The sequence below is a fragment of the Propithecus coquereli genome, unplaced genomic scaffold (genome assembly GCF_000956105.1).
Source record: "Propithecus coquereli isolate 6110/MARCELLA unplaced genomic scaffold, Pcoq_1.0 Scaffold181, whole genome shotgun sequence".
In the NCBI taxonomy this organism is placed as follows: Eukaryota; Metazoa; Chordata; class Mammalia; order Primates; family Indriidae; genus Propithecus; species Propithecus coquereli.
This window is the reverse complement of record NW_012142857.1, coordinates 4,005,414-4,030,899: the sequence shown is the minus strand read 5'-3', so window position 1 is coordinate 4,030,899 and position 25,486 is coordinate 4,005,414. Positions and strand designations below refer to the sequence as shown.

General features: G+C 53.2%; 1 protein-coding gene across 2 annotated transcripts in view; it reads left to right on the top strand.

Annotated features, from left to right (window-relative positions):
• Positions 1-25,486, top strand: part of ZBTB7C (zinc finger and BTB domain containing 7C) — a 268,512-nt gene that overhangs the window by 160,143 nt on the left and 82,883 nt on the right. The window contains exon 1 of one of the 2 annotated variants that reach the window (XM_012642653.1): positions 7,908-8,261. The exons of the other annotated variant lie outside the window; for it this stretch is intronic. The gene's annotated coding sequence lies outside the window, so the exon portion shown is untranslated. Of the gene's footprint in view, positions 1-7,907; positions 8,262-25,486 lie in introns of those variants that run through there. 2 annotated transcript variants of the gene reach the window in all.

Genomic DNA, 25,486 nt, shown 5'->3' with positions numbered 1-25,486 from the left:
ATGTAAACATATAGATATAGATAGACACAAATAGAGACCTTACAGCTTTCATTCTAAAATTTTAGCCATGAGTTATATAAATGTAGTAATAGAAAACTCACTTGTGTATATGTATGTGTGTGTATAATCCTTGCATCACTTCCTATTTTAATCTGAATCACCTTTCTGTTAACATTACCTGCTCAATATGAAAGCTAAAGCTTTTTACCCATATTTGGGGAGGAGGTTTTTAGGACTTCCTTTTACCCTAATGTGTAGTTGCTTTGGGGAGTCCCTGAGTCCCTTGAGCCCCTCAAAGGCGACACAAGTTCAGACGACTGTAGGGAGTTGAGGGTCTGGAGTGGGAGGAGAAAAGTCTGGCAGTGGTGGGCAGAGAGAGGGAGGAGGGGGTTGAGTGGATCAAGGGGAGGAGAGAAGGATTCAGGGGAACTGAAGGGAAGATTGAAGGTGGAAAAAGGAGGAAGAGGGAACAGGAGCAATAGTCAGGGACAAGCCTTCGAGGAGCCAGTTTGGGGAAGTCATTGAAGTTCCAGGTTATCCCTACCTAGTAAAATCATGCCAACTAGAGAGGACGCAGACAGAATTCCTGCCACAGGTGTGGGACATATGGTCAGCAGAGCTTCCAGAAGAGGGATCTCAGGTAACCGAGAAGCTCCCACGTTCTTAACTAATGATACCTCCCAAACAAAGAAGCCCAGGACTCTACCCCAGCCTCTGCCTGGGACTTTGACCTGGCTTCTAGAGTAGAAGCCTCATAAAAGAACCAGGAATGTCCTGCTTGAGGGCCAGGAAGTAAGTCTACTCTCTGGCCCTTGAGCCAGTAAGACTTCTATCCGGGAAGATTCTTGCTCCAACAGGTACCTTTCAATCAAAGAAGTCTGGGACTCTAACCCGGCCTCAGAGGAAATCTTGAGAATCACACTGTGTCCTCACCACACGGCAGGGAACTACAGTCTGGAGTGCTGGGTTGGATCAGGAGTGGGACGCACCCATGGACTCTTGATCGCTCCATCAGGAGTGAGGACAAAGGCTTCAAAAGCGCACACTTGGAGTCCTGAGTGAGAGGTTGGGGGTCCAGTGATGAATGTGATTCTGTTCAAGGGGAGGCACCCCGACTGTTGAAGAAAAAATTACTCACGTGCTTGTTAAGATGGTAAAGAAGACTGTATTCAGGACTATCGCAATGGGGGCGTTCCCACTTGTCCTTGTCGTATTTGGAGTGGAGCCCAATTGCAACGGGGGAGACACGCCGGGTTCCTCTCCAAATACAACAAGGACAAGTAGGGATTTTTAGTCCAGGGGAAGGGTGCTGGTTGGGAGGGGGCGTTGGTCAGTGGATGGAAAGTTACTAAGAGGAGACATTCAAGATAGGGAGCTTCTTGCCAAAGGCAGGCCGGCAGGCCAGCAGGCCAGGGTGATTAGCCATCAAGGCTAGGGGATTCTCCCTAAACTGACTTAGCAGCATTCTTGTTAAAACTGGGCCAGGCAGGCCTCAGACAAGGCCCAAGGTCAAGGGCTAAGGAAAGGGCGTTCAGAGGAGCCTGTCTAAAGTGTGGACAAGGAGAGAATCTTTGTCAGCACCCAGAGAATATTTGTTATGCCAAAGAGTCCCAATTACCTGGCTGGGTAATGGGGCCCTCACAGATTCCTGGGGACCAGCGGGGACAGGTAAATACGTTCACCATATTTACCAGAGGGAACATGGGTCAGGGCCAGAGTTTGCAGCTTGCATAGCCAGCCCTCAGCTCCCCAGGCTGCCTAGACCCACAGGCATCCTATCTTGCACACAGTAAATGCTCATGTAATAGTAGGTGAATTAGTTGTTTGTCCTAGGGTGAGGTTCCTAGTTCATTTGTTCTTGGTTTTCTGTGTATAAATGCTCTCTTTTTTTAAAAAAAAGTGTCTTTAGAAGCAAGAGTTAAATCCGTCCCCTGCTTTGGAAGTACGGGCAGGTGCATGGAGGAAGAGGCTCAGCAGCGAGGGGAGCTCCTGGCAGGTGGCCTGTGTTCTGCTGCGGCGGCTCCGGTGTGACCGCAGGCAAGTCACCTCCCGCCTCAACCCCGTTTCCTCCCTGTATATGGGAGCTACAGTCCTGCTGGCCCGGCCCCTCCGGGTGGGGATCACATGAGGCGAGAGGCTGCTAGAGACAGACAAAGTGCTTTACCTAAGGAAGGGGCTAAGAGATGGGGGATTCGGACTCACCCACCTGAATTCATGGTAGATGTTTATCTGTTCATTGTCTTTCCCCTACTAGAAGGTCAGCTCCCTGAAGGTGGAGACCACGTGGATTGTTCCCCACTTTATGGCAAAGCCTAGAGTGGTGTGGGGCACAAAATAGGTAGTGCGTACCTGTGAAAGGAAGGGAAGGTGGGCAGCAAGGAGAAGGGACAGCGGAAGGGAGGGAGGCAAGGTGGGAGGGGTACAGGAAGGAGGGAGAGAGGGAAGGAATCAGGGGAGGGAGAAAGGGAGAAAAGGAAGAAGGAAGGAAAAAGGGAGAGAGAGAGGAAGACAGGAAGGAGGGATCTGCTTCCCCTAGCTACTAGCGCCACCTCCTTTCCCGCCACTGCCCCACCTTGGCCAGGTCTGACCAAGCCCTCTTCCTCCCCCCAGATCCCAGCCCGTTTCCATGGTGATGGGCCCAGCCAACCCCCACACACCCCTGCCCCCCAGCCAGGCTTAGCTAAAGCTTCTTCCTGGCACCCTCCCCTCCTCCTGCGGGTGCCTGACTGTGTCACCTGATACAATCTGGGAGGAGGGTGAGGCCCTGGCAGCCCTGGGCCCCTCAGGCTGTGAACAGAGGGCTGGGACCCTGCTCGCCTGCCCAGCCTACTGTGCAACCTGCCAGGCTCACAGCCCTTCCCTGTGCCCCAGCCCAGAGGGTACTTTCCCCTCACTTTCCCTAGCAAGAACAACCCAGCACCCTGTGCTTAGCCTGCACCTCCCCTTGGAGGCTCCCCAGGGCCCCAGACAAGCACCAGCTGGTCTCTCAGCACAACTGAGAAGTGGGAGGCAGGCTCGGCAGGCACCCGGCCCTCCCCTCTGGGGCCACAGCATCTTGCTGTCACCCTCCAGCTCCCACAGGACAGGGCAGCCAAAGGCCAGGCAGCCACAGGACTCCGCTCCTCTGGATCACCATGATGCACTTGAAGAAGCAGAGGAGTTTGATGGAGTTGGCAAACTGCCAGTGGGTTCCAAATGGCTGGGTCTGCCCCCCTAAAACAAAGTGGCAGAAATGCACGTAGCCTTGGCAACTAAAGATTTGGATAAACTTGGTGACCATATAAAGGGCTGTTAAAGTGTAGCTTAGATTCAATTTGTGGCTCCCTCTCTGTTGTTGATGCTAAACAGCAATGAATTGTTATTTCAGATTGGCGTTTAATACGTTTCAATGAAATCTGATCTGTGGATCAAAGTGATAGAGCCGTGCGATTACATTCAAGTCCATTGGCACTAATAATGCAAACAGCCGACTCCAGCATGGTGAGGTCTTGGCCTGTCCACAGACAGGAAGCTAGAGGGGCCACGAAGGAAGAGATGGGTGTGCCCCTCCTCCCTTGAGGAGCCTCTGCTGGAAGTGCCACCACCTTCCTGTTGCCCTAGCTGGTTGAATTTTCTCTCAGTTTTCCTCGAAATTTAATTAAACATTTGTTGAGCACCTAAGAAGTGCAAGGTGGGATGTCAGGCAGAGCCTGTGTTAAATGCAGTGTGGACTGTTGACTCCAGTGGAGGTTGGGGGGCAGAGACAGAGACACACGGAGAGACAGAGGGACACACACACACTGAGGCCACCGCCCACTGCCACGATGCCATAAATATTAGCCTTTGCAGTGTGGGGAGGTGATGGGTGATTTCTGTTTCACAGATTTTCTCTAAATGGAAGCATTTCATCAAGACCCTGTCCAGTCCTTCTTTCCCCAGATCTAGGGTTCTTTTAGTCAACATCTGTTCCCCAAATCTCTGCCCGGGGCCAACCTTGTACCAGGCACAAGACAGGGAAAAAGATGCACAGGGTCCTTGTCCTCGAACAGCCTTCACTCTAGCGGGAGGGACCGTTGAACAGTAAAATCGATGCAAGCACAAGTGCTTTGCTCAAGGGTCTCCAATAGATGGCGGCGGGCGGGGGGGGGGCGCTAATTTATCTGTGTGGTCAGGAAAGGCCGCTCTGAGGAGGTGACGTTTCTGCAAGACCTGAAGTGGGAGGGGGGCGGATTTCAGGCTGAGGAACCCACAGAAGCCAAGACCCACAGCAGGAAGGAAAAGGAACTTGGGGTGTCTGCCTGGGACTGCAGTGGGGGGGTGAGGCGGGAGTTTGGAGCTTCTCGTGGTGCACAGTCCGAAGTGCACTGTCAATGCCCTGCGACAGGGCCTGATGCCTGTTTTAAGGGGATTGCTTGGGCAGCGCGTGGCAGTGGGCCAAAGGAGCAGGACAGGCACGGAGCAGGGAGCCCACCAGGAGGTGCCTGCAGAAGTCGAGGTGAGAGGGGATGGTGGCTCGGCTAGGGCAGTGGTGGCGGAGGTGGCAGGAAGAGGGCAGATCTATTTTGGAGACAGACTTGCTGATGGATGATTTGGCTGGGGGCGGGGGTGGGGGCAGGAAGGAGAGGGAGGCAGCAAGGGTGATGCCGAGTTTCCGGCTCTAGTAACCCTCCTTCCCCGTGCTCTGTGCCTTCTCTAGGGACACTCACCCCAGCACTTTACCAAATCCAGCCTCCGCCTCAGCCTCCTCCTGGCTAACGATTCCCTCTCGGGTTCAGGAAGCACCATCACCCTGCCTGTTCAACAGAGGGATAAACTGAGGCACACATTGGCAAAGCAGACTGCCCCTTAGGGAGTCAACTCTATGAACTAGACAAAGAGCAAGAGCTCGAACCCCAGGGCAGCCTTTGGGCACCAGAGTCATAAAGCCAACGTGTGCCGTCCAGTGTTGTGAGGTCTCTGAGCCCCAATTTCCTCATGAGTAAGATGGGGAAAATAAGGTCCTGTAGCAAGGATGAAATGAAAGGAGTAGGCCCCCGACAGATATTAGTATTACTCCTTCTAGATCACAAAGCTCATCTATGTGCCCACCTCTTAATGCACATGTGTGCAGACGCTGTTTATCTGTGTGCTCCTGGGCACAGAAGCTGTCTGCGTGGCCACAGCTCAGCCAGTGCCCAGGCCCTGCTGGAGTTTCAGGTTAAGACAATAGCACGCGTGCTCCTAGCGCTTCTGTTTCGCCTTCTGAGCCTGCTTGGTGTTGGAGCAGGAGTTTTCGTCCTCACAGGAACACCAGTGAGTTGTTGGGTTTGGAGCCAGCTGTGAGAGTCGGGGTCCTCTGAAGCCAGCCTGCTTCCAAGCCAGGCAGAAGCTAGGGGTGGGGGCCGAGATGAGGGAGGGTCAGAGGGAGAGAGCCAAGGAGGAGGAGGAGGAGGAGGGTGAGTAAGAGGGAGGGGGCCAAAGCAGGCCTAGGAAGGAAACAGGCACAATCAGAGGTCTGGAGTCTCGCCACCCAGGGCCCCTTCTGCGGGTGGCTTTGGGAGCCTCCCTTGTCCCCCGCCTCCCTACCCCACCCCTCTGAGACTCCTTTATGTTCCTGTTCCCAGGAGGCAGCTGGCACTGGAGAGAGGCTGGAGGGGCAGGGGGGCGGGTCCCCACTTTGTGCCCAGAGCCATTCCGAAGGGCGTGTCCCAGCAGGGCACACACACAGTGATTAAGGGGGAGGGAGGAGTGACATTCACTGTCCACTGCAGGACCCAGCCGGTGGGCTGGACAGCAGCCAGCTCTCCCCAGGCTCTTGGCTGCAATATCATTGGCCCTGGCACCACCCACTGGCCTACCCAGACACTCCTTCGAGTCCAGGGGCTGGAGCCCTGCTAGGAGGGGCCGTCTGGGGGCAGGCTGGGCTGGGCACCTCAACTCTGCCCACCGCTCTCTGCAGCCTCCCTCCCACATCCTGCTTCTGCTGTGTTTGAAAAGGCCTCCAATCCTCCCTCCTCTCCAAAGCAGGCCCTGCCCTGCACTCTCTCCTTTCAGCCAGAAGCCGGCTCTACCCCGTGGAGCCCCTACCGGACAGACGGACAGACTAACATTTTACCCACCAGAAGAACCCTCTGAGCCAGGCCAGCTGCCCGCTTCCCCAGGGACGACTCCTCCTGCCTCTACTCCCCCACCCCAACATGCCCTCCTCTCTTGCTCATTGCAGCCCAAACTTCCAGGCCTGCCCAGCCCACCTCCTCCTGCCACGTGAGCCTCCTTTACTAACTGCACTGCAGACATCACACTCTGTGCCTTACGGGCCCCGCACAATGCTGGATGCACCTTGCCCCATTGTCCAGTCTGCCTGTGCCTTATCTCCCCAAAAGACGAGAGGCTCTGAGGCTGGCACCTCACTGCACCCACCCACCCCACCTCCACCCACACCATTGAGGCAAACCCTTTATGGGCACACAACAAACACTTCTGGATTGATACTGATTCCATTCAAGTCTTGTGCTGGCACCTTTACCTGCCCAGGTCTGGGAGTGGAGCATGGAGTTACGCTTGGTCAGATATTTAATTAGTGATTTTGTGGACAAAGGGATTTGACTTTTCATTCTTTGGCTTGGGTGTTCCGGGAGTACGTAGTTTTTGATAAAAAGTTAGGGAGTCATCCAATCTTGGAAGCTGTCCACCTGCTCTGATGCAGCAGCCCCCTTCTTCCCTTCAGCGCCTGATTCCCTGGTCTAGCCCCGCCTCCCCACCATACCTGGCTACCTCTCTCTCCCACCATGCTGCCTGCCACAGCCCGGAGGATCTGACACTCATTGCAGTCCCTTGTGGAAACTCCTGCTCCCATACCTGCTGAGGGTATTTACGGTTTTAGAGGGAACCACAGGGAGAGACCCTTCCTGCCTTCCTGAAGCAATTTTGCCTGCCTGCCAGGGGCAGACCCCCTGCAGAGCATGCCCCAAGAAGGAATGATCACTAACACTGATTTTTGGGGTGGGTAGCAGGGGGCCTGTTGGAGGAGATATTTTAGTCTGAATAGTCTTTCTGGGGCTCTGCAAATCACAGCCCCATCCCTGGGTCTTCATGAACAATGTACTTTGGGGTTTACTTTGGGCTTCGGGATGCTGGAGGCTGGTGGCCTGCCCCTGGTAGGGGGGCACAGGCGTGGAAGGCCTGTGTTTTGTGCTCGTTCTCCATGGCACAGGGGCAGCTAGTCCACAGGAGAGTCTTACTTTGCTGCCTCCCCCCCCATTTCTGAGAATAGCCAGCAGGGGAACCAAGGAGTTAATGGTAATTTCTCCCAGGTGACCAGATGGTTCCAGGGGAAGAGAGGCCTGGCAGCAGCCAGCCACCAGAGCCTCCCAGGTGGCAGTTTTCAAAAAGGGTGTGGTGTGTGATTTGAAGGAAGGGCCTGGGAGAGGGTGCATAGCCCCACCTCTGTGATTGGTGGCCGGCCCACCCCAAATGTGGACTGCTGGAATCTCTGGTTGGCACTTCTGACTCAGCCTGTGTGATCGGGGTGTTTGTTGAGGGGTATCAGTGGGTGCCCCGACCTGAGGCCTCAAGAGCCCACCTGGGCCAGGCCCTGCTGGGCAACCCGTGGAGGCTGGAGCTGCAGTTCTGACCTTCCTTCCTGCACTCCCTCCTTTTTCATCACTGCAAGGATTGCTGTGCAGTGTGTGACTTAGTTAAGCCACACGCATGGCCCTTTAGGGAGAAAACATACGAGTCTAGCAATTTTATTGGACCCAGATTTCAGGCAATGGAAATAAAATTGCCCCTAAAAAGATAGACATGCAGAATTGAATAAAACAACAATAATAAAAAGCCTTCCTTGCTTTGAGATACATAGTGAAATACTGGAGCATTTTGTGAAATAGAGACAGAAAGAGGAAAAAAATAAACTGAGAAACCCGGGAGGAAAGAGGGGAAAAGGAAAACTCCACCGCCCTTGCTTTCATTTCTGCTTTAGCTTTTCCAAAGAGCTTAATCTGCGTGTTATAAAGTGAAGCATAAAGCGCGACTAGTGAAATTGGTCCTTGCCCCGCGCTTAGCAGTACAGGTGGACCAAAGGGGCTGTCTGCCAAATACTTCTGGTTGGAGGGAGGGGTGGGAGTGCTCGTTCAAAACCACTCCTGGAATGGCTTAACTCGCCCAGCACGAATCAATGACAACCTCCCGCCGGCTGCGGCAGGCTCCCCGGAGCAGCTTTGCCGCGTGGATTCCCAGCCCGGAACCCTGGCGGCGCTCAGGACACGGCCCGGGCACGAGCGCGGCGTCCCCCGGGCGGCCAGGTGGGTCTGCGGCGACCTCGGCCGGGAGCGGGGCAGTGATCGCGGCCCCGGAGAGCCGGGCTGCGGGCCGCTTGGAGGGGGTGGGGAGGAAGCCATTCCGGGCAGCTGGGAGAGCTCCGCGGACGCCCTGAGGACGCCCCCTCCCCGGACACCACGAGCATTCTCGCTCTGCGCCGCGGGGACCCGGTGGCCGGGGTGGCGCCGCGGGGGCCGCGGGACAGCTCCGGCCAGCGCTCGCAGGCGTGGGTGGCGGCGTCCGCCAGGCATTTCCACCCCCGCCGCGCTGGAGCTCCAGCGGGGCGCGGGGCGCGGGGCGCGCACCTCCGGCGAAATGCGAGGGAGAATCTGGAACTGTGCGGAAAGCAACTCTCGTGGCTGCCCGGTCGCCGGCAGGCTCTTTTTGGGCGAGGGGGCAGCGAAAAGAATGTAAGGGAACTCCGAAAGGTAGCTGCGGATGTACGTTGGCAGTTTAAACTGTCTCTCCCCAAAAAGCTTGGTCCTCCCGAGTGGCAAATGCAAAACTTGGAGAGTTTTGCATCTCTCCAACCCATGGCAGCTTGGCAGAAGTCGAGGTCCCGCGACATGGGCAGGAATTAAAGGGGGCATCGGCAGAAGTCTGGCTAGGCGCGCCAAAGGGAGTCCCGTCGGGTCCCCCGAGTTCGAATCGTGGGTTCAGCTGGGTGGGTGGGGACCCTTCCCTGGGCGCCAACCTGGGGGTGGGTGGACGGGGAGCGCTCCCACCCAGGCGGGCGAGTCAAGCTGTGGCCTCTCGGCCCGGCGGGGGTGGGGCAGGAGAACCGGCCTGTGCACCCCTAGCCCCGTGGGTGCCCAGGCCCGCGTCACCCTCCGGAGCGCCTGGGTCTCTGTAGGCGGGTGCAGCGGCTGCGGGGCTGGCCTGGGAAGGACTCTGGAAAGAAATGCTGTCCCCCACCCCCGCCCGCCCTGCGCGGAGTCCCCGGTGCACTGTTCCTCGTGCTGCGTGGTGAGGGCTCCCAGCGTCGGACTCTTCCTTCTTGGCTTCTGTTGTCCTGGCTGTGGCTGCGAGGCCGGCGGGTGGGCAGGGGGCAGCTGCCCTCTTTCTTTTCACAGCTGGTACCGGCTCTGGGCAGCAGGAAGCCCCATTCCCGCGGTTCACTGGCTGGCTGGTGGCAGACCACTTCCAATTCTCCTAAGTGGGGAATTTTGAAAATGTAAAGGAAGTGATAGAAACAAGAAGGCCGTTTTCTCCAGATTAGATAGACAGAAGAGTTTTAGGAAGGGGGAGCAGGACCTGGAGTGGAGGTGGTGAAAGCCCTGCCAAGTTCGAGTTTCAGCTCCACTCCTCCCTCTCCCTGCCTTCACCGGGTTAAGTCCCTTCCCGCCTTAGGCTCAGGAACCCCCTCTGGATGAATCTCCAGGAAAAGAAAGTAGCCTGGTGCCACCCCTCCCACTCAAGGCATAACCTGGGCTGAACAGGAAAGGAAACCCACCCTCCCAAAAAAGACTCATATTAGGTCAGCCTGTGTTCCGGCTCTCTCTGGGCATGCTGTTTGGTGCTGGCTCTTAAACTCTCCCAAACTACCACTCCAAGGACCATGGCCAGGGGCCACCACCATCCTCCTCATCCTCATTTTACAGGTGAGGGACTGAGGCCCAGAGGTGAGGTGAGTTCCCCAAGATCACCAGGTGGGCATTGTCAGAGTCCAGGGTTCCTTACACAGAACTACGGGGCACCAGCACCACAAGAGTCCTGTGGCCCTCAGCTTGGGTTCCAGAACTTTGTGAAATCGGAAGATTCGGGTCCCACCGAGCACCTTCGGAGCCCTACTGGGAGACACACGCAGGCCGGGAGCTTGAACCACCCGGGGGCATCCAGCACAGATAGATGAGACTTGCATAGCAATAAATGAAACCAAGGGAGTGAGTGGGAGGTCATCCCCTTAACAGGCAGCTGAGAGAGCTGCTTTGGGATCTTAGAAAAAATACTTTGACAGCCAGAAAGTTCAAGAAAGGCTTCAAAAAGGAGGTGGCATTGGGGCAGGAACTTGAAGGAGGAAGACCTAAAGGGCAGAGGCCTGAAAGCTGCAGAACATGGAGCTTGTCCTTCTGTGTCAGTGCTGGGAGGTAACCCAGAGAGAGGAAGAGTGGGGAGGAAAGGGGTGGGACATTTAAAGACCACCTACTATGTGCCAGACATGGCTTGGTATACGTGATCTCCTCTAGCCCACTTAACACCGTCAGATATGAATCATTAGCCTCACTTTGCAGATAAGGAAACTGAGGCTCAAAGGGTTAAGTACACTGTCCAGATGGTGACAGATGCTTCAGAGTTACCCATTATACCCTACATGGTTTAGAATCTTACACTTTAGTTGGGGAGACAGGAATCACCCAGGTATAATTATAGCACAACAGAAAACAGTATGTGAGTGTTACAGATAGCATTAACTTTTTTCAACCTCTGTGTCTTTTCATTCAATTCATCCATCAATCATTTATTCAATGACTATTGTACTGTTTACCGTGTGCTTCCAGGCACCATGCTAGGTGCTGGGTATACATCAGTGAGTGAGATGAGACCTGGTCCCTGGCCTCTGTCAATGGGGATAGTAATAATAGCAATAGTAATAGTACAACCCTCGATGGGTATTGGGTGGACGAGATGAGACAGGGCCTAGGAACTGCCACAGAAGCATTGCTATCAAGAAGCAGCGGCAGAAGGCCTGGGTGAGGACAGGTGGGAGAAGAAAGGACAGGAAGGAGCAAAAAGTTGGGACGACCTGCTGTCCCCATGCTGCAGTCACCGGGACTTGTCCCTGGCTCTAGAGGACATTGTGGCACGCACATAGCATGATCAGCCTCTGCCCCAAGTGCCCAGGAAGGCGTTTGAGCCCGTTGTTCAGATTATTGGTTTAAGGTTTACAATTGTGGGTTCCAAAATGAGCCTGTAGTTTTGGCGCAGGCCAGCTGGAGATGACAAGAAGAGACCTGTGCAGTCTCCCCTCGAGGAGGACTGGCCCCTTTCTGGATTAGTGCCAGCTAGGCTGAGAACTGCCCCAGTGCGTCACCGTCCTGATGGATCGGCCAAGTTCCTCCGTGGCCAGGATGGCATTTTCACCAGGCTCAAGCCACTGGGGAGAGTAACTTGTCCACAGTCGCGGGACCTGTTGGTAGCAAAGCCGGGTCTCTTAACTGTCCACAGTTCTCAGAGCAGCTCACACCGACCTGCCAGAGTGGTTTCGGGGCTCAACTGAAAAGACCCTACGCCGTATCTCCACTTACAATGCCATTTCCCGAGGTGTCTGTCCTCCGTTTCAGCTGACCGGACATATCTGTCCTAACAGAATGATGTCCGATGGATGTTTGAGTCAGAGTAGCCATAAATATTCCGGGACGTTTGGCCTGTTAACTCTCCTTCCATCTTGAATGGTGTAATAGATATAAGATAACTACCTCTAAAATTAACTACCACTTTTGTGAGGAAGGTGATCTGATAAATCTTGCCTCAAAGCTATTACCCATCTGAGTGATGCTCTGGGACCTTCCTTCTCCACAATTGACACCAACTCTTATTAGGATAGTTTTGTCTTCTTTCTTCTCCTTTGAATGAAAAAAAAAAAATCGTGAGTTTGAGGTCCCAAGATCCTATTGCCTTCTATTTTGGTGTGGTACTGCCAGAATAGAGGCATTTTCCTGCTAATATTGAGATTATCAGCTGGGTAAGGGTGGCGAGCACCCGGCTGGCCGGCCCAGTGTTTGCAGCAATTACACAGGTGTATAATTGCGTGGGGATGTTTGTTTGCTCAGCCTTTGCTCAGCCGGGCAGCCCTACAGGTTGGGCCGGGGAGAGAGCTGTTCAGTTTATTTTCCTTTGGCTGGGAACTGCGGAGATGAATAGAGGGAGGGGAATCGGGTTGAGAGATTGTTGCCAAGAGCAATTTGGAGTCTCCTTCATATTAGTCAGAGATGGTGTTTTTCCTTTCTGAAGCCACCGGCTTCATAGTAAGTTCCATGAAGGATTTTTTTTCTATCTTTTGTGTGCGTGCTTGCTAATTTTTGTTTTCCTATTTCATTTGCTGGACTTTTCATGACTTAGCAAAAAAAAAAATAGCTTGGGGAATGGGGTGATGAAACGGGTCCCTTATATCATGCATTCTTCATGTCATTGCTTAATAAATTTGAATAGTGATAGACCCGGCGTTACCATGATGGAGTGAAATGAGGGATTCCTTTGAAGGGAGGGTTTGTCTTCGATGGATGACTTTCAAAATTGGAGCATAATTTCACTTTTCCCCTGCACATCTTGATCCTGTGTTTAGATAAAGAGGAAGACTTGCTCTCTTCTGTCATATTCCCTTTTGCTCCATTTGGAAGGTCCCCTCTGTCTGGGCCTTGCTTGGAAGGAGATGAGCCAGAGTGGGCCTCCTTCCATCCCATCCTCACCCGTGCACCCGCCTCCACCACGCAGGAGGCCAGCTAGTGAGAAGGCAGCTTCCCCCCGCCCCCCTGCAGGGTGAGAGCTGCTCTGCAGTGGTGGCTTGGCGTGTGTGTGTGTGTGTGTGTGTGTGTGTGTGTGTGTGTGTGTAGCATGGAACAGGAGAGCTTGCATGACCACAGGCTGCCCCTCCTAGGGCAGGAACCCTGGAGCAGGCTGTAATTCATCAGTCAATAACTGAGTCCATCCACTGAACAAATTGAGTGGAGCAACTTCGAGACTCCAAACTTGAAAAATTGCCTAATAATATGGTACACGATCTATGTCAGCTTTTTCAAATTAGATACAAACCAGATGCAAATGTACACGTGACCCTCCCAAATGATATCATATAACTGGACTTGGCCTTCTGGAAAATCTGCACTGCCTACACACATGCATCGCACACATACACACAGGGCTCTAGCTTTTTCGGCTATGGGTTCTGTTAAGTTGTTTCTCTAGATAACAGGTTGGCCCATTGGTCTTTGTGCAGCTACTGGGAGAGGCCATTGGAGAGGTGACAGTGGTCCCTCCTTTTGACACCTGCCTTGCTTAAGCCCCAGGCAGGTCTAGCAGAGGCTGCCTCTATTAAGCAGAAACTAAATAACAGGAACTTTTCTAAGGGTTGTTTGGTTTTTATTTTTCTTAATGACAGATATATTGGGATGTAAGTCACATACCATATAATTCACCCATTTAAGTCAGTGGTTTTTAGTATTATATATTTACAGGATTGAGCAAACATCACCATAATTAATTTTATTCTCATAACACCAAAAAGAAACCCTGTACCCGTTAGCAGTCACTGTCCATTTCACCCCAAGCCTCTCTTCTAGGCACCAATAATCAGTCTACTTTCTGTCTCCATAGACTTGCCTACACTGCACAGTTCATATGAATGGAATCAGATCGTATGTGGTCTTTTGTGACTGGCTTCTTTCAGTTAACATAATGCTTTCAAGTCGTCCACTTTGTAGCACGTATCAGTACTTCATTTCTTTTCATTGCTGTGTAATATTCCCTGTATAGATATACCACATTTTATTTATCCATTCATCAGTTGATGGATTGTGGGGTTGTTTCCATATTTGGCTTTCATTTCTCTTGAGTATATGCCTAGGAGCATTGCTGGGTCATATGGTAATGCTATGTTTAACCTTCTGGGAAACTGCCAGGCTGTTTTCACAGTGGCGTTTTCCATTCCTACTAGCAACGCAGGAGGGTTCCAGTTTCTCCATATCCTCACCAACACTTGTTGATTATATTAGTATGTCTTTTTCATTATAGCCGTCCTATTTTCTAAGGGGTTATATGCTCAAGGAAGCAGTACCCAGGAAATATCCTGGCATCAGCTCAATCACGCTTGCTCTCCATAGCTGTAGTGAGAGCCATTTGGACCTCTTCAGTATCCCACCTGCTCTGGCGTTTCCTCTGCCTGTCCCAGAGATCTGCACTGAGCTTTCTCTGGAAGTTTCTATAGGACAGTTTCTTTGTGTGGCTGAGGTGCTCTGTTTCACACTGGTATTTCAGATCCACAGTGAAATAATTTTATCCCATTTTTATACCTGCAGGACTGACTGGGGTAACACTCTTAACAGAGATAAATTTGAGCCAAGTGGGATGGGGGAACTCACCTAGATTGAAAACAACCAAAGATTACAGAAAACTATCCTTACATCAGAACATGCTAAAGTCCTGGTTGTTAGCCAACCCTCAGTACCAGAAATGAATTCTAATAGCTTCTTAGAAGTCACTGTAATAGAATTTGGCCTGCTTGACCCGAGAGGAGCCTGGGCTAGACTGTCTCCTAATGGACTCTTTCACTGTCAAACTCATGCTTAGTCCAGCAATTCCTAAACTATGAGCTGTAATCACCTGCGAGGCCGTTTAAGAGATTACAGATGCCTGGGCCCTGCGCGAGAAGTACTGAAGTTGGATCTCATGGAAGGCAGCCAGGCACCTGGAGGTGGTTGAGATGAACTTTGAGAACACAGGTTAACCTCTCTGGGCCTGTTTCCTTACTTATAGTGAGGAGTTGGACCACACTGGTGTTCTGCACAGGGATGCACACAGCTGATTCAGGCACGACAGTTCTGTGCGGGTCTGGTTCTGCACAAGATTTTGTCTGTAAAAGGGGCTTCCGCTGCTGAAATCCATTCAGAGCACCCTTGAGTAGATGGTTTCTGAAGTTCAGCTTTGACAATTCTGAGCATCACATTCTCAGAAGACAACTGTCCCCAGCTTCTTGGAGGAGGATTAACAGTTATGCAAATGGCAGTTACTTGATAATAGAGTCACACTCGTCAAGAGCAGCGACCAGATCATCCGCCCTGGCTGGCATGTGCACTACTATGATGCGGTAGCATTCGACTTGGCGCCACTTTCTTCTCCCTCCCTGCTCAGTGACATCCCTACCCACTTCCCTGAGGCCCCCAGAGCTTTCCTCCTCTTCTTCTATTGTTATTTCTAATAGGAGCCCAGTGTCGTTCATTTATTCATTCATGCAACCAGCATTGCCCAAACATCTCCTATAGATGACAAATTGACTAAATGCTCCATTTCTGTCCTCAAATAACATACTCGCACATTTTAAGCAGAGAAGTGGCCTGAGGCTAATCCCTAGAGGTGCAATTTCAGGGCTCCTTGATTTTGAGGAAGGAGGGTTTTGGAGAAGCCTGGATTCATGGTGTGTAGGTAGGGCAACTCCACCCCAATCCTGTCTGGAAGCTCTGTTCCCCTACCCTCCCCCACTGGGGCTCTGCCCTCAGCAGGCTGCCCAGAAAATCCTTCTGTCATCCCTGGTCCCAGCCAGAAACTGCCCTCCTCCTCAGCTCCCACCTGCCAGGGAGCAGGCGGGCGGAAGAGGGAGAGGGAGGGCCTGTTTTCGGAGATCTGAGCTCCATGTTCCCCAACCCTTGGCTCCCACCCCATAAGCCTGACTGGACAATTCACAGGACAGCTGTGCTCTAAGGACTGAAATAATCACTATTTATCAGAGCTGTTGGGAGGAGCAGGAGTGGGGGAAGGAGGGCCAACGGAGGGTCGCATTTCTGCCTTCCAGAAAGAGAGAGGCCAGGTGAGGAAACCTGAGGCCTGGCCTCGAAGCCTGGAGCCCTCTCCCTCCCTTCCTGGGTAATGTACACACTGATGACATTAGAGCCACGGCTTTGGGGTGTTTTGAGAGTTTTTTTTTTTTTTTTAATGAAGGAAGAACCTTGAAGGTTCACTTAAACAGGGATTAATGTCTCTGTGGCCTAGACCTGCAGAGGAGGAGAAATTCTAGAAGGGTGGAAGTTGCAATAAAAGGAAACGGGCTGGATCTGCCTCCCACCGATCAGTGAGGCCTGCTCAGTTGGTGGCTGTGAAAAGAACATGTTTGGGTAGTTTTCTGGGCATGGCTGTATTTTCCTTTGGACTTTCTGTGTGTGTGTGTGTTTGTGTGTGTGTGTGTCTGTCCTGAACTAAGACCTAAACTTTGGGGTTCTGACCAGGTGATGGAGACACTGGGAAGTTAAGAAGCCACCCTGAGTGTGTCTTTGACCCCTAGTTTTTCATCACCCCTTTGGCAGTGTTTGCAGAGGGCATGAAACAAGCATTTATAGTAAACTTTGTTTCCTGTTATCTTCATGTTCTTCCTACACTGCTCAAATTCCTCCACCCACCCACTGGGCCCGCGCATCCAAAATCACCCCATCTAAGCTCTTAGTACCCCTTTAAACCCTCACTGCACCCCTTTGTTCAGACGATCTGGCCTAGTTATTAGGAAAGGCCGGTTCTTCACACCGGTTCACATTCAGCCGTGGAAGAGACGCCAGCTACCATATTGCCCCTTCTCAGGGTGTCTGCTCTTGGAAGAGGCAGCTTTACCCGCACGCAGGTCCACTGATGGGACTCGGGCACGAAGAAGAAGCCATGTCAGGAACTCTGGGCCATGTGCGGGGCCAGTGTTCTTGTAGGAAAGGGGACCTCCTGGACCACTTTAATCATGTGACAGTTCTGCTTGCTCTTGTGAGGCCTGTATGGGATCAGCCCTGCGGGTGGCTGGGATGGGAGGCGGATGGAGGGCCAGCGTGCGGGCATGCACTGCCCAGGGGACCAGGGCTTCCGACAGGCCCAGTGGGGACAGGCCAGAGGCTGACGTTTGGGCATTTAAGAGTGATTTCCCTCCCTGTAGGCCTGTGGGTCTCTGCAAGGTAACACCAGGTGTGATCCCGGGAATGTTGGAGAGCAAATGGAGTGAACACAAAGATGGAGATTAAGGGACACCCAGATAGCTCAGGCCCTAGGGAGGTGGGCCCCTCAGCTGGGCGGGCGGCCTCTGGCCGGCCCTCATGGACTCACAGCTGCGGGGTTCTCCAATCCACTGGCTCCTTCTCCCTCCCTTCTCTGGCCGCTGCTCCCCGCTGAGGGGGCAGCTTCCCTACGCGTTCCCTCCCCTCCCTCCTCTCCCACTCCCGTGGTGCACCCTCTGAGTGAACCTGGCCTCCAGCTCTTGGAAGCTTTTCCAATAACACGGTGGTGAACTCTTTGCAGACCCGGCGGAGGAGAGGGGCTGAGCGTCGGCCAGCCCCAGGGCCCACGCTGGGATGAAAGGCGGGCAAGCCTCATATGGGGGGAGCCGAGGAGAGGCCAGGTGGGGCCTGGGAGGAGGAACGCTGGCCCATGGGGCCCTCCCCGCAGCCAGTAGAGACTGTCACAGCGGTGCCTCCTCAGCAGGGATGAGGCAGCACCTGCTGTGTGCAGACCCCTGCTAACCCCAACGGGACACCGTGCAGATCTCGGGCCCCTGGCTTCTAAAGGGTTGCCATCGTCTTAGCCCCGCGAGACCAGAACTTGCAAATGGCAAGATTCTGTAGACTCAAGCACGACACTCAGCTGACTGGAACAGAAGGACAGTGCTGTTCAGAGTCAGAGCAGGGGATGAGGTCTGGGCCGAGGGCTCAGGGAAGACTTCGGGGAGGTGCTCGGAGCTGGGGTTGATGGTGAAGCAGCATGGCACAGCCTCTGGAATCAGGGCCTGGTTCAAGTCTCAGCTTCATCACCTACAGGCTCTGTGGCCTTGGGCTAGTTACTTAACCTCCCTGTGCTGCAGTTTTCCCATTTGCAAAATGGGAAACCCTCATAGGGTTGACGTGGGGCCTGAATGAGAGCCCCCATCAGTGCCTGTCCTGTTGCATGAGCTCTGTAGGTGGTGGCCTGTACCATTTGGACAAGACCTTCATTGGGTCACACATACTGCTCTTGCCCTTGAACCTGGAAGGTTCTCTCTCCCCTGTCCCTTTCTTCCTTCGTCTCCCATATTTTTCTTTTTCTCTCACTTCCCCTTCTTCCCTTCTCTAAGGCTGCAAGTGGTCACTCTGACCTGTGCCCAGGCAGGAAGGCAGAAGTCACCTTCTCTGTTTCCTGGGGCTAGCAAGGCTTTAGAGCCTCCTCACAAATGGTCAGCCCCATGAGGGGCCCCAGGAGGCTGGCTCCTACCAGGTTGAAGAACTCTACGAACTCAGCATGGAACTCTGCTCTTCCTCCTTTTCTCCCAGGATCCCCTCTCAGAGGGACTGATGGAGCCCAAAGCAATATAAATGTCACATGTAACTCACAAGAGGAATGGTGATTCATTATAGGGGCCCATTCCAAGTAGGTGTCCCCAGGTAACGGGAAGCTGATGAGAGCATCTCCCCTGGGGGCTGGAATGGTCTGGAATTTTGGAAATAAGCAGCACACTGTGGAAGGCAGGGCAGTCTTGAGTCTATAGTCAGTTCTGAGTGATTAGATTCAGGAGCCACTGGTGGTCTCACTGTCTAGGGCTGGGCTCAGAGCCCTGCTCTGATATGGACAGAGGGGAGTAGCACCCAGGCTGTCTTCAAGCCCCAGGGTGTCAGGGGGTTTATTAAAGATAAAGGTATTCTGGTGTGTTTAATAACAAACTCCTCAGACCTCCTGTCTGTGACAAAATTCTGGCCTGCTTTTAGACTAAGTCATTTACCAATGATAGTGAAGAATTATCTTATAATGGATTTTTCAAAGTAATTATGACCAGGGACTAAATCAGAACAGGAGGAAATCAGCATGAGAGGTAATAAAGGAAATAGAAAACACCAGTATGCAAACTTTTGAAATGATAGCCTTTGAAGAGATCAAATGGTATAAAAAATGATGTCTTACCAAAGAACAGTCCTGGCCAAAGGTGTAGCCCTCCCCAGAAGTCTCACTGCACCATGCTCTGTGTTGTCACGGTGGCCCTGCTGCTGGCATCGCTCCCCTTCTCATGGCAGGGTCCTTCCAGGATCACTTGCCCAAAGCACCCCAGAGAGGGAGTTGCCCGATGTCATGCGTTCTTAGAATGCACAGCTACCTACCGCGGTGCAGCCACACCACGCCAGAGGGCAAGTGCTGGACGGTGTCTCCCGGGGGTGCCCAGGCAGGGCTGCTGCCCTGGATCACCAGTCCACTGGAGCCATCTAATGAGGAGCAAGGCAGATAACGTTAGGGCATCAGAGCCCTCCTGGTCGAAAAGTTATTCCCCTCAATATGGGTCTGCCTGACCACCAAGACCACACTCTTGCCACCGTGCTTGACTGCCTTTCAGCCATCATAGCGTTATGGCCGGCACCTCCGTTATCCTTCTCAGCCCGCTGGGATCTGGCAGAATCCTAAAACAAGTGGCCTTCGAATGGTGGTTCACACCGTGCACCCTACTGAGGGGCTCCCCGTAAGGCAGCCAGAGGGAGACACGCCTTTCCGGGCTGGGCAGCCTTCTTCCTCGGGACACTGTCTCATCCTGAGTTCCACTCAGGAGTGAGATCCCCTCCCCAGCTTCCGCAGCTTCCACAGCAGGAGGCTCTTACTGGGTAAGAATCCACTTGGACCTGAGTTCCAGTCTCAGCTCATCCATTTTCCACCTGCATCACTGTGGACTGCTCAGGACCTCTGAGCCTCGGGTTATTTTTCTGGACGGTGGGGTAATCATAGCTGCCTTCTGAGCTGATGAGATGATTCAAAAGATAAGTTATGCAATATATCTAGCACATAGTAGCTGCAATTTTGAAAATAGTTTTTGACTCAGAGCTCCCATGCAATACATGGGAAGCCCTCCCTTCCCAGCGGCCCCTGCATTCTGCTCATGACCCTGGCATTTCTCCTGCCACTGCTGACAAAAGCTGACGGTGTGGCTCAGCAGTCACTGCTCCTGCCTTGACCTGGCCCTAGACTCTGTCCCGGTTGTCCCCAGACTGCCCACTGCTGCTGTTCTCAGAGCAGAGGGGCTTTCTCCTAACCAGTGTTCAAACTCTCCCTGTCTACTTCCCCAAAAGTGTCCTTGCTGTCCTGCTTTCTCAGCCACCCCTGCTCTTGGAGGAACAGGAGCCCCCAGGGCTGGCTCAGACAGCACTTCACAGACACCAAACCGAAAGTGCCAGCCAGCATCCTGCCAGCATTCCTGGGTCTCAGCCAGCTGAGGGCGAGTGCCCAGCCCACACCCCAGGGGCCTGGGACCATCTCCAGCCACCAGCCCCAAGCCCCTGTGTCACTGTGCCCGCGGACCCTATGACCCTCCCACAGGCCAAGACAGCAGGGGTCACATGCAGACTCACCCCCCCGACCCCAGCTGGCTCCTCTCTAGTCGCGATTAGTTTAATCAATAATGTGATAACAGTAAGTCAGTAGTAAAAGCATCTAAAAGAGGTAATTACCATGGTTCTTGAAGGTGGTTGGTGGCATTTTGTTTGGCTCTAGGGCCTGTGGCGCAGATGCTATTCTAGCATGTGCCGTTGGCTTCTGGTAAAGGTATGTGCCACCCAGTGTCCACCTCCTCCCATCCTAGGCTTGCCCGAGGGTTGCAGCGGGCAGACAGACTGCAGGCTTTGCTCTGCTTTTTCAGCAGGCCTAGAGAACCCGACATTTCTAGGTAGAGGTCACCACGTCCCAAAGTAACGGATGCCAATTAAGGGGGCCTGGCCTGCCTGGAGAGTTGGGGAGATAGTACCCAGCCTGTGATCCCCAGGTCGCGGGGTTAACGTGACAAGTGAAATGATTCCTCACAGACAGCTTCGCCTTAATTGGCATTTTTCCTGGCTGGCTGAGCCTTGCAGGAAAGAAACCATCTCACTGTCCCCAGGCTACATCACCTCCTGTCCATCAGGGACCCCAGAGCCAAGCATCTTGCATAAAATATGAGAGAAACAACTCTTCGTATTAATAAACAACACTGCGGTATACATGCGTTTGGGTTTGACAAATCCATTAATAAAAACATACATGATCGTTTCTAAGGAGAGCTGTATTTTGAGCATACATCTTGCAGCACTTATTTCTATATTCACCTTTCTTACAGTGCATAGCGTCTGAACTACAAAATTGACCCTGAATGGTACTGCATGAATTATTTTTCAGCACTGCAGCTCCTGTTTCTCTGGGCAGAGTTCCCTGGGCAGCCTACTAGGAAGCAGTTCAGTGTGCAGGGTGTTTGTTAGGAGTGCCTGAGGGATCGACTCCTGCGAGAGGCAGAGGGAGGGCACAGACGCTGCAATGCCGCCAGCCCCGCCACTTGAGCCAGCCCCACGGGGATCCCAGAGTGGAAACGGCCCCTTCAGGTTTGTCCCAGGCCTCTGATGCCTCGAGGAGTCATTGAACGGCAGTTCCTGCAAGGCATGACTTTGCGCCGGGCAGGTCTCTGCTGCTGAGGCAGCCCTGATGGTGTCAGGCCTGTCTCAGTGTTCCCTGGTCCTCGGTGCCCAGTGTCGAGAGTGAGTACTGGTACCAAGTTGAGCCAATGATGGAGTGATCACAAATACAAAGCTATCCCACACAAACAGTTTATTACAGAAAAGAAAGAAACTGTGCAAAGTGAAAGTGAAGAAGGAAGCCACCCAAAGTGAAAATCCGTTCCAGAGAAGGGAACAGGTCAGTCTCCACAGTGGAGGAAGACGTTGATGACTCCCAGGTGGTTTCCTTTTATTGGCCTGGTCCTCGGGGGCTTACAGGAGGTGCGGGATGTTAGCAAATGATTATCAAGTATTCAGTATTTTTCCTGCAGTCCCTTCCCCTGATTTGTCCCCGCCCACCCACCTTTCTCTGCTCCTGGGAACCACCCTCCTGGCCTACACCCACCACCTGCAGATTTGATCCCTACCTAACAATGAGGCTGTCCTGGGCTGAGGGCTGAGAGCTGGCCTCGCTCCCAGCAGCTGGGGCCACCACCCCAGGGGCTCATCTCTGTGCCCTCCACAGCCTGTATACGGTTCATTTTTCTCATTAGTTTGTAATCTTCCTACAGGCAGGAAGTATACCCCATACTGCTTTCTCTGTCCCCCTTTCAGCCCCTAGCATGGAGCTGAGCACTTGATAGGTGATCACAAAGCAATCCGTGATCCATGCGGAGATGCAGCCGTGGCATCAGGCTTGCTAGTTCTCTGTGCCTGGGGCAGATCACCCAGGCACCCACAGCTGCCAGGAGGGAGATATTACAGCCCAGGGTGTCAGCTCCCTCCAGACAGAGCCCCAGGGACAGGCTTCCCCAGCCCCATGGATCCATACGCCCTCCTGCAGGGAGTCAGGGTCTGGCAGGTAATATTCCGACTTACTTGTGGGGGGTGGGTCAGTGTGTGTGCAGTACATAAGCTGTTCCCATCAGAACTGTCATTCACGCATCCACTCACTCATTCATGTGATGATGCTTGCACAGTGCCATGGGGCACAGGGTGGCAGCTCTTCCTCCTGGGGTGGACTGTAAGTACAGCTGGAACACCCCACCCCACCACCAACCCAGGGAAACTTGCGCATGTTCATTTGACCCCTGGTTCTCTCCTCTCACTCAGAAGCCCCCTGGCCCCCAGCCACCCCGACTCCACCCTCTGTATTTCGCTACCTGTTTCAGATATTCACTGGAGCATGTTGTAACATGCAAAGTCAGCCTAATCCCTGTGATCCCAGCCTTGCCGGCCTCGGCTGCAACCACGTAGCACTGTGGGTTTAATGGTGTCACTTGCTCAGAGGCCCCTTACACAGGGAGCTTGCACGTGGGCAGGACAGAATATGTAGTCTCTGCCCTCCACTTCCCACACACCCTACTCCAGCAGCTGTGTGCCTACAAAGTAGAGATAAAACATCTACATCTTTATAACAAAAGAGAAAAAAATTACTAACAATCACTGTGGCCAAATGTAGAATGGTAATATCATCGGTTGACCATCACCCAGTTGGATATCGTACACCATTAAAAGGGCGAATCCAGACATTGCGCAGCAGCATGGAGCTGGGTTTAAGAAGCACTGTTAAATGAAGAAGAAACAATAAAAAATGTGCTGCCCACACCTCTGTGCCTCCACTGGGCTGTGCTGGCATCATTGTCACTCTGAGTAGATTTCAGTTTCAACAGCCTCTGAGACAGGCTTGGTCACAGCAACATCAAGACCCAGACTGGATGGCTGTAGGCTCAGCTGGCCCACCTGCAGGAGCCCACACCTCCTCCCTGCACCTGCAGGGAACCTCCCGTCATGGCTGCGAGTCACCAAGGACCACAGCATCTCACCGGGCACCAGGCGCAGGTCAGCTCAGACTTTAATGCCGCAGTTTCTACATCTGCGGGTCTCTGCTGCTGCTCGGTGAGAACAGCACCTCCCCGGCCCTGCCCTGAGCCCTGAGGACACCAGAGCCACCCTGTGCCCGGCACAGCCCTCGCCCTCTCTCTCTACCCTCTTTGTCATCAGGGCGAGGTGCCCTGCAGTCCCCAGCCTCTCCCCTAAGCCCTTATTTCATGGATGCAAACCTGTTTCTTGGGCCAACTGAGGGCTCACCCCATTGGACTTGCTGTCTCTCTCCTACCTGTGCCCAGCCCTGCAGCCCAAGCTCTTTCACTCAATCCAAAAGCCTTCATGCGAGTTACTCTCCATCAGTTCCACACACAGCTAAATCCAGAGTCCCATGTGCACTAGGGAGACAGCCTACTGCAGCCACTGTTACTGCAAGTGTGTGTGAATGGGAGGCCTCTAACGCAGGCTCAGAGTGAGCTGAGAAGCGGAAACGGGTGTATTAAAGGGGAGGGTACTGGGGGAGTTCTAGTGTGTGCATCTCTTAAGTTGTCCTTTCATGCTGTGGTACAATAAGTATAGTGTTTTTAAAAATGAGTATTAAGCTAATCTTAAAAAGGAGAAGAGTTGTAGAAGGTTCAAGATACACAAGAAGAGCAGCTGGGAAGGCCTTCTGTGCCTGGACTCTGATGACAGCAAAGGGACGCAGGCTAACTGTGAAGATACAGGATGCCTGAGAGTTGCTTGTGCAATGGTTTTGCACCAGTTGGGTGGCTCACCTCCTCTTCCCCTCACCCCTTCCTGGGCCATGGCCCAGCTGATGGGCTGGATCTCTGTCTCTCTGTCTTCAAGGGACAGCTCTTTTTCAACTGGAGAAGACAGAAGAGCAGTGCTGATTGGCATGACTCGGTGGGGAGTACAGGAGCGGGTGTGAAAAGTGGCTGCCTTTCCCAAGACCAGGGAGCAGGTCGGGGGTCGGGGAGCCGTGCCCTCCCAGAATCCTGGCAGAGACACCTGAGGTGCCCCTTACTCTCCTGGTGCCCCCAGAGTCCATCTGCCTCCTGAGGCCACGTACCTTTCAGGGCTGGTGCTCCAGGGAAGTAAGTGTGAAAACATACCGCCTCCTTCCCAGCACCCTCCCCAGGCAGGTGATGGAAGGCTGGAGCTCAGCTTGGGTGCATAACGCCAAAGGAGCTCTGTGTCTCGTTTCCAAGTGCATCCGGATGGGTTGATGGGAGGGTGGGCTCAGCATCGTCCTGCCCCTTGTTTGGGGTTGTGCAGACCTACGTGCTGGTTGACACGTTAGAGTCCCCGCTTTGCTCCCCCCTTTCTCTTTTCCCCCAGTGTCCAATCCTAAGCCTGTCTTGCCAGCTCTAGTCCCAGCATCCATCCTGGACCTGACCACTTCCTCCGCCACAGTCCAGCACCCTTGGCTCCCACCTGAACCCTTCCTGTCTCCCTGGTCTGCTCAGAGCCTTCCCGTATACTCTGTCCCCCAGAATCATCTTCTAAAATGTAAGTAGGATCTGTCATTCTGCTGCTCCAAACTCCTCGATGGTTCCCTGCTGTAATTAGATTGAATCCTAGATTCCTTACCGTGGCTAAGGTCTTGCTATGCAGAGGGTGGTTCCCTGGGGACCAGCAGCTTGGACTCCAGCTGGAAGTTGTAGGACATGCAGCATCTCAGGCCACATCAGACCTACGGAATCAAAATCCCTGGACAGTGTGCATGTGACTCATTGCGACATGCGAGCCAAGGGGCCCTCTGCAGCCTGTCAGCCTGTCCCTTTGACCTCACTTAGGCCAACACACTCCAGACTCAGAAGGCCTTCTCTGAGCCCCCAACTAAAGGAGTACTCCCCACCCCAAGTCACCTACAGCTTTATTCCTCTGTTTTATTTTCTTCAGAGGGCTGGCTCATCCCCATCAATGAGATCACTATTTATGTTTGTTCGTCGTTGTTGTCATCTGTCTTCCCACTGGAATGCAAGCTTCTTGCTGGTGGGGCCCAGCCAGTCTCCTCCCCACTGTGTCCTCCCTGCCTATTACAAATCAAACCAGCACTCCTTTACTGGGCACCTAAGATGGGCCCAAGCAAGGTGCCTGGGGCCATAGGCTTTTATGGTCGGCTGGGAGGACCCTCCTGTTACACATGAAAGTTAATTCAAAATGCAGAGATAAATACAAATGAGAAATGCCCCATTCCCTAAAGTTCACTCGGTTGGAAAATGAGAAAGGGAGGTGCC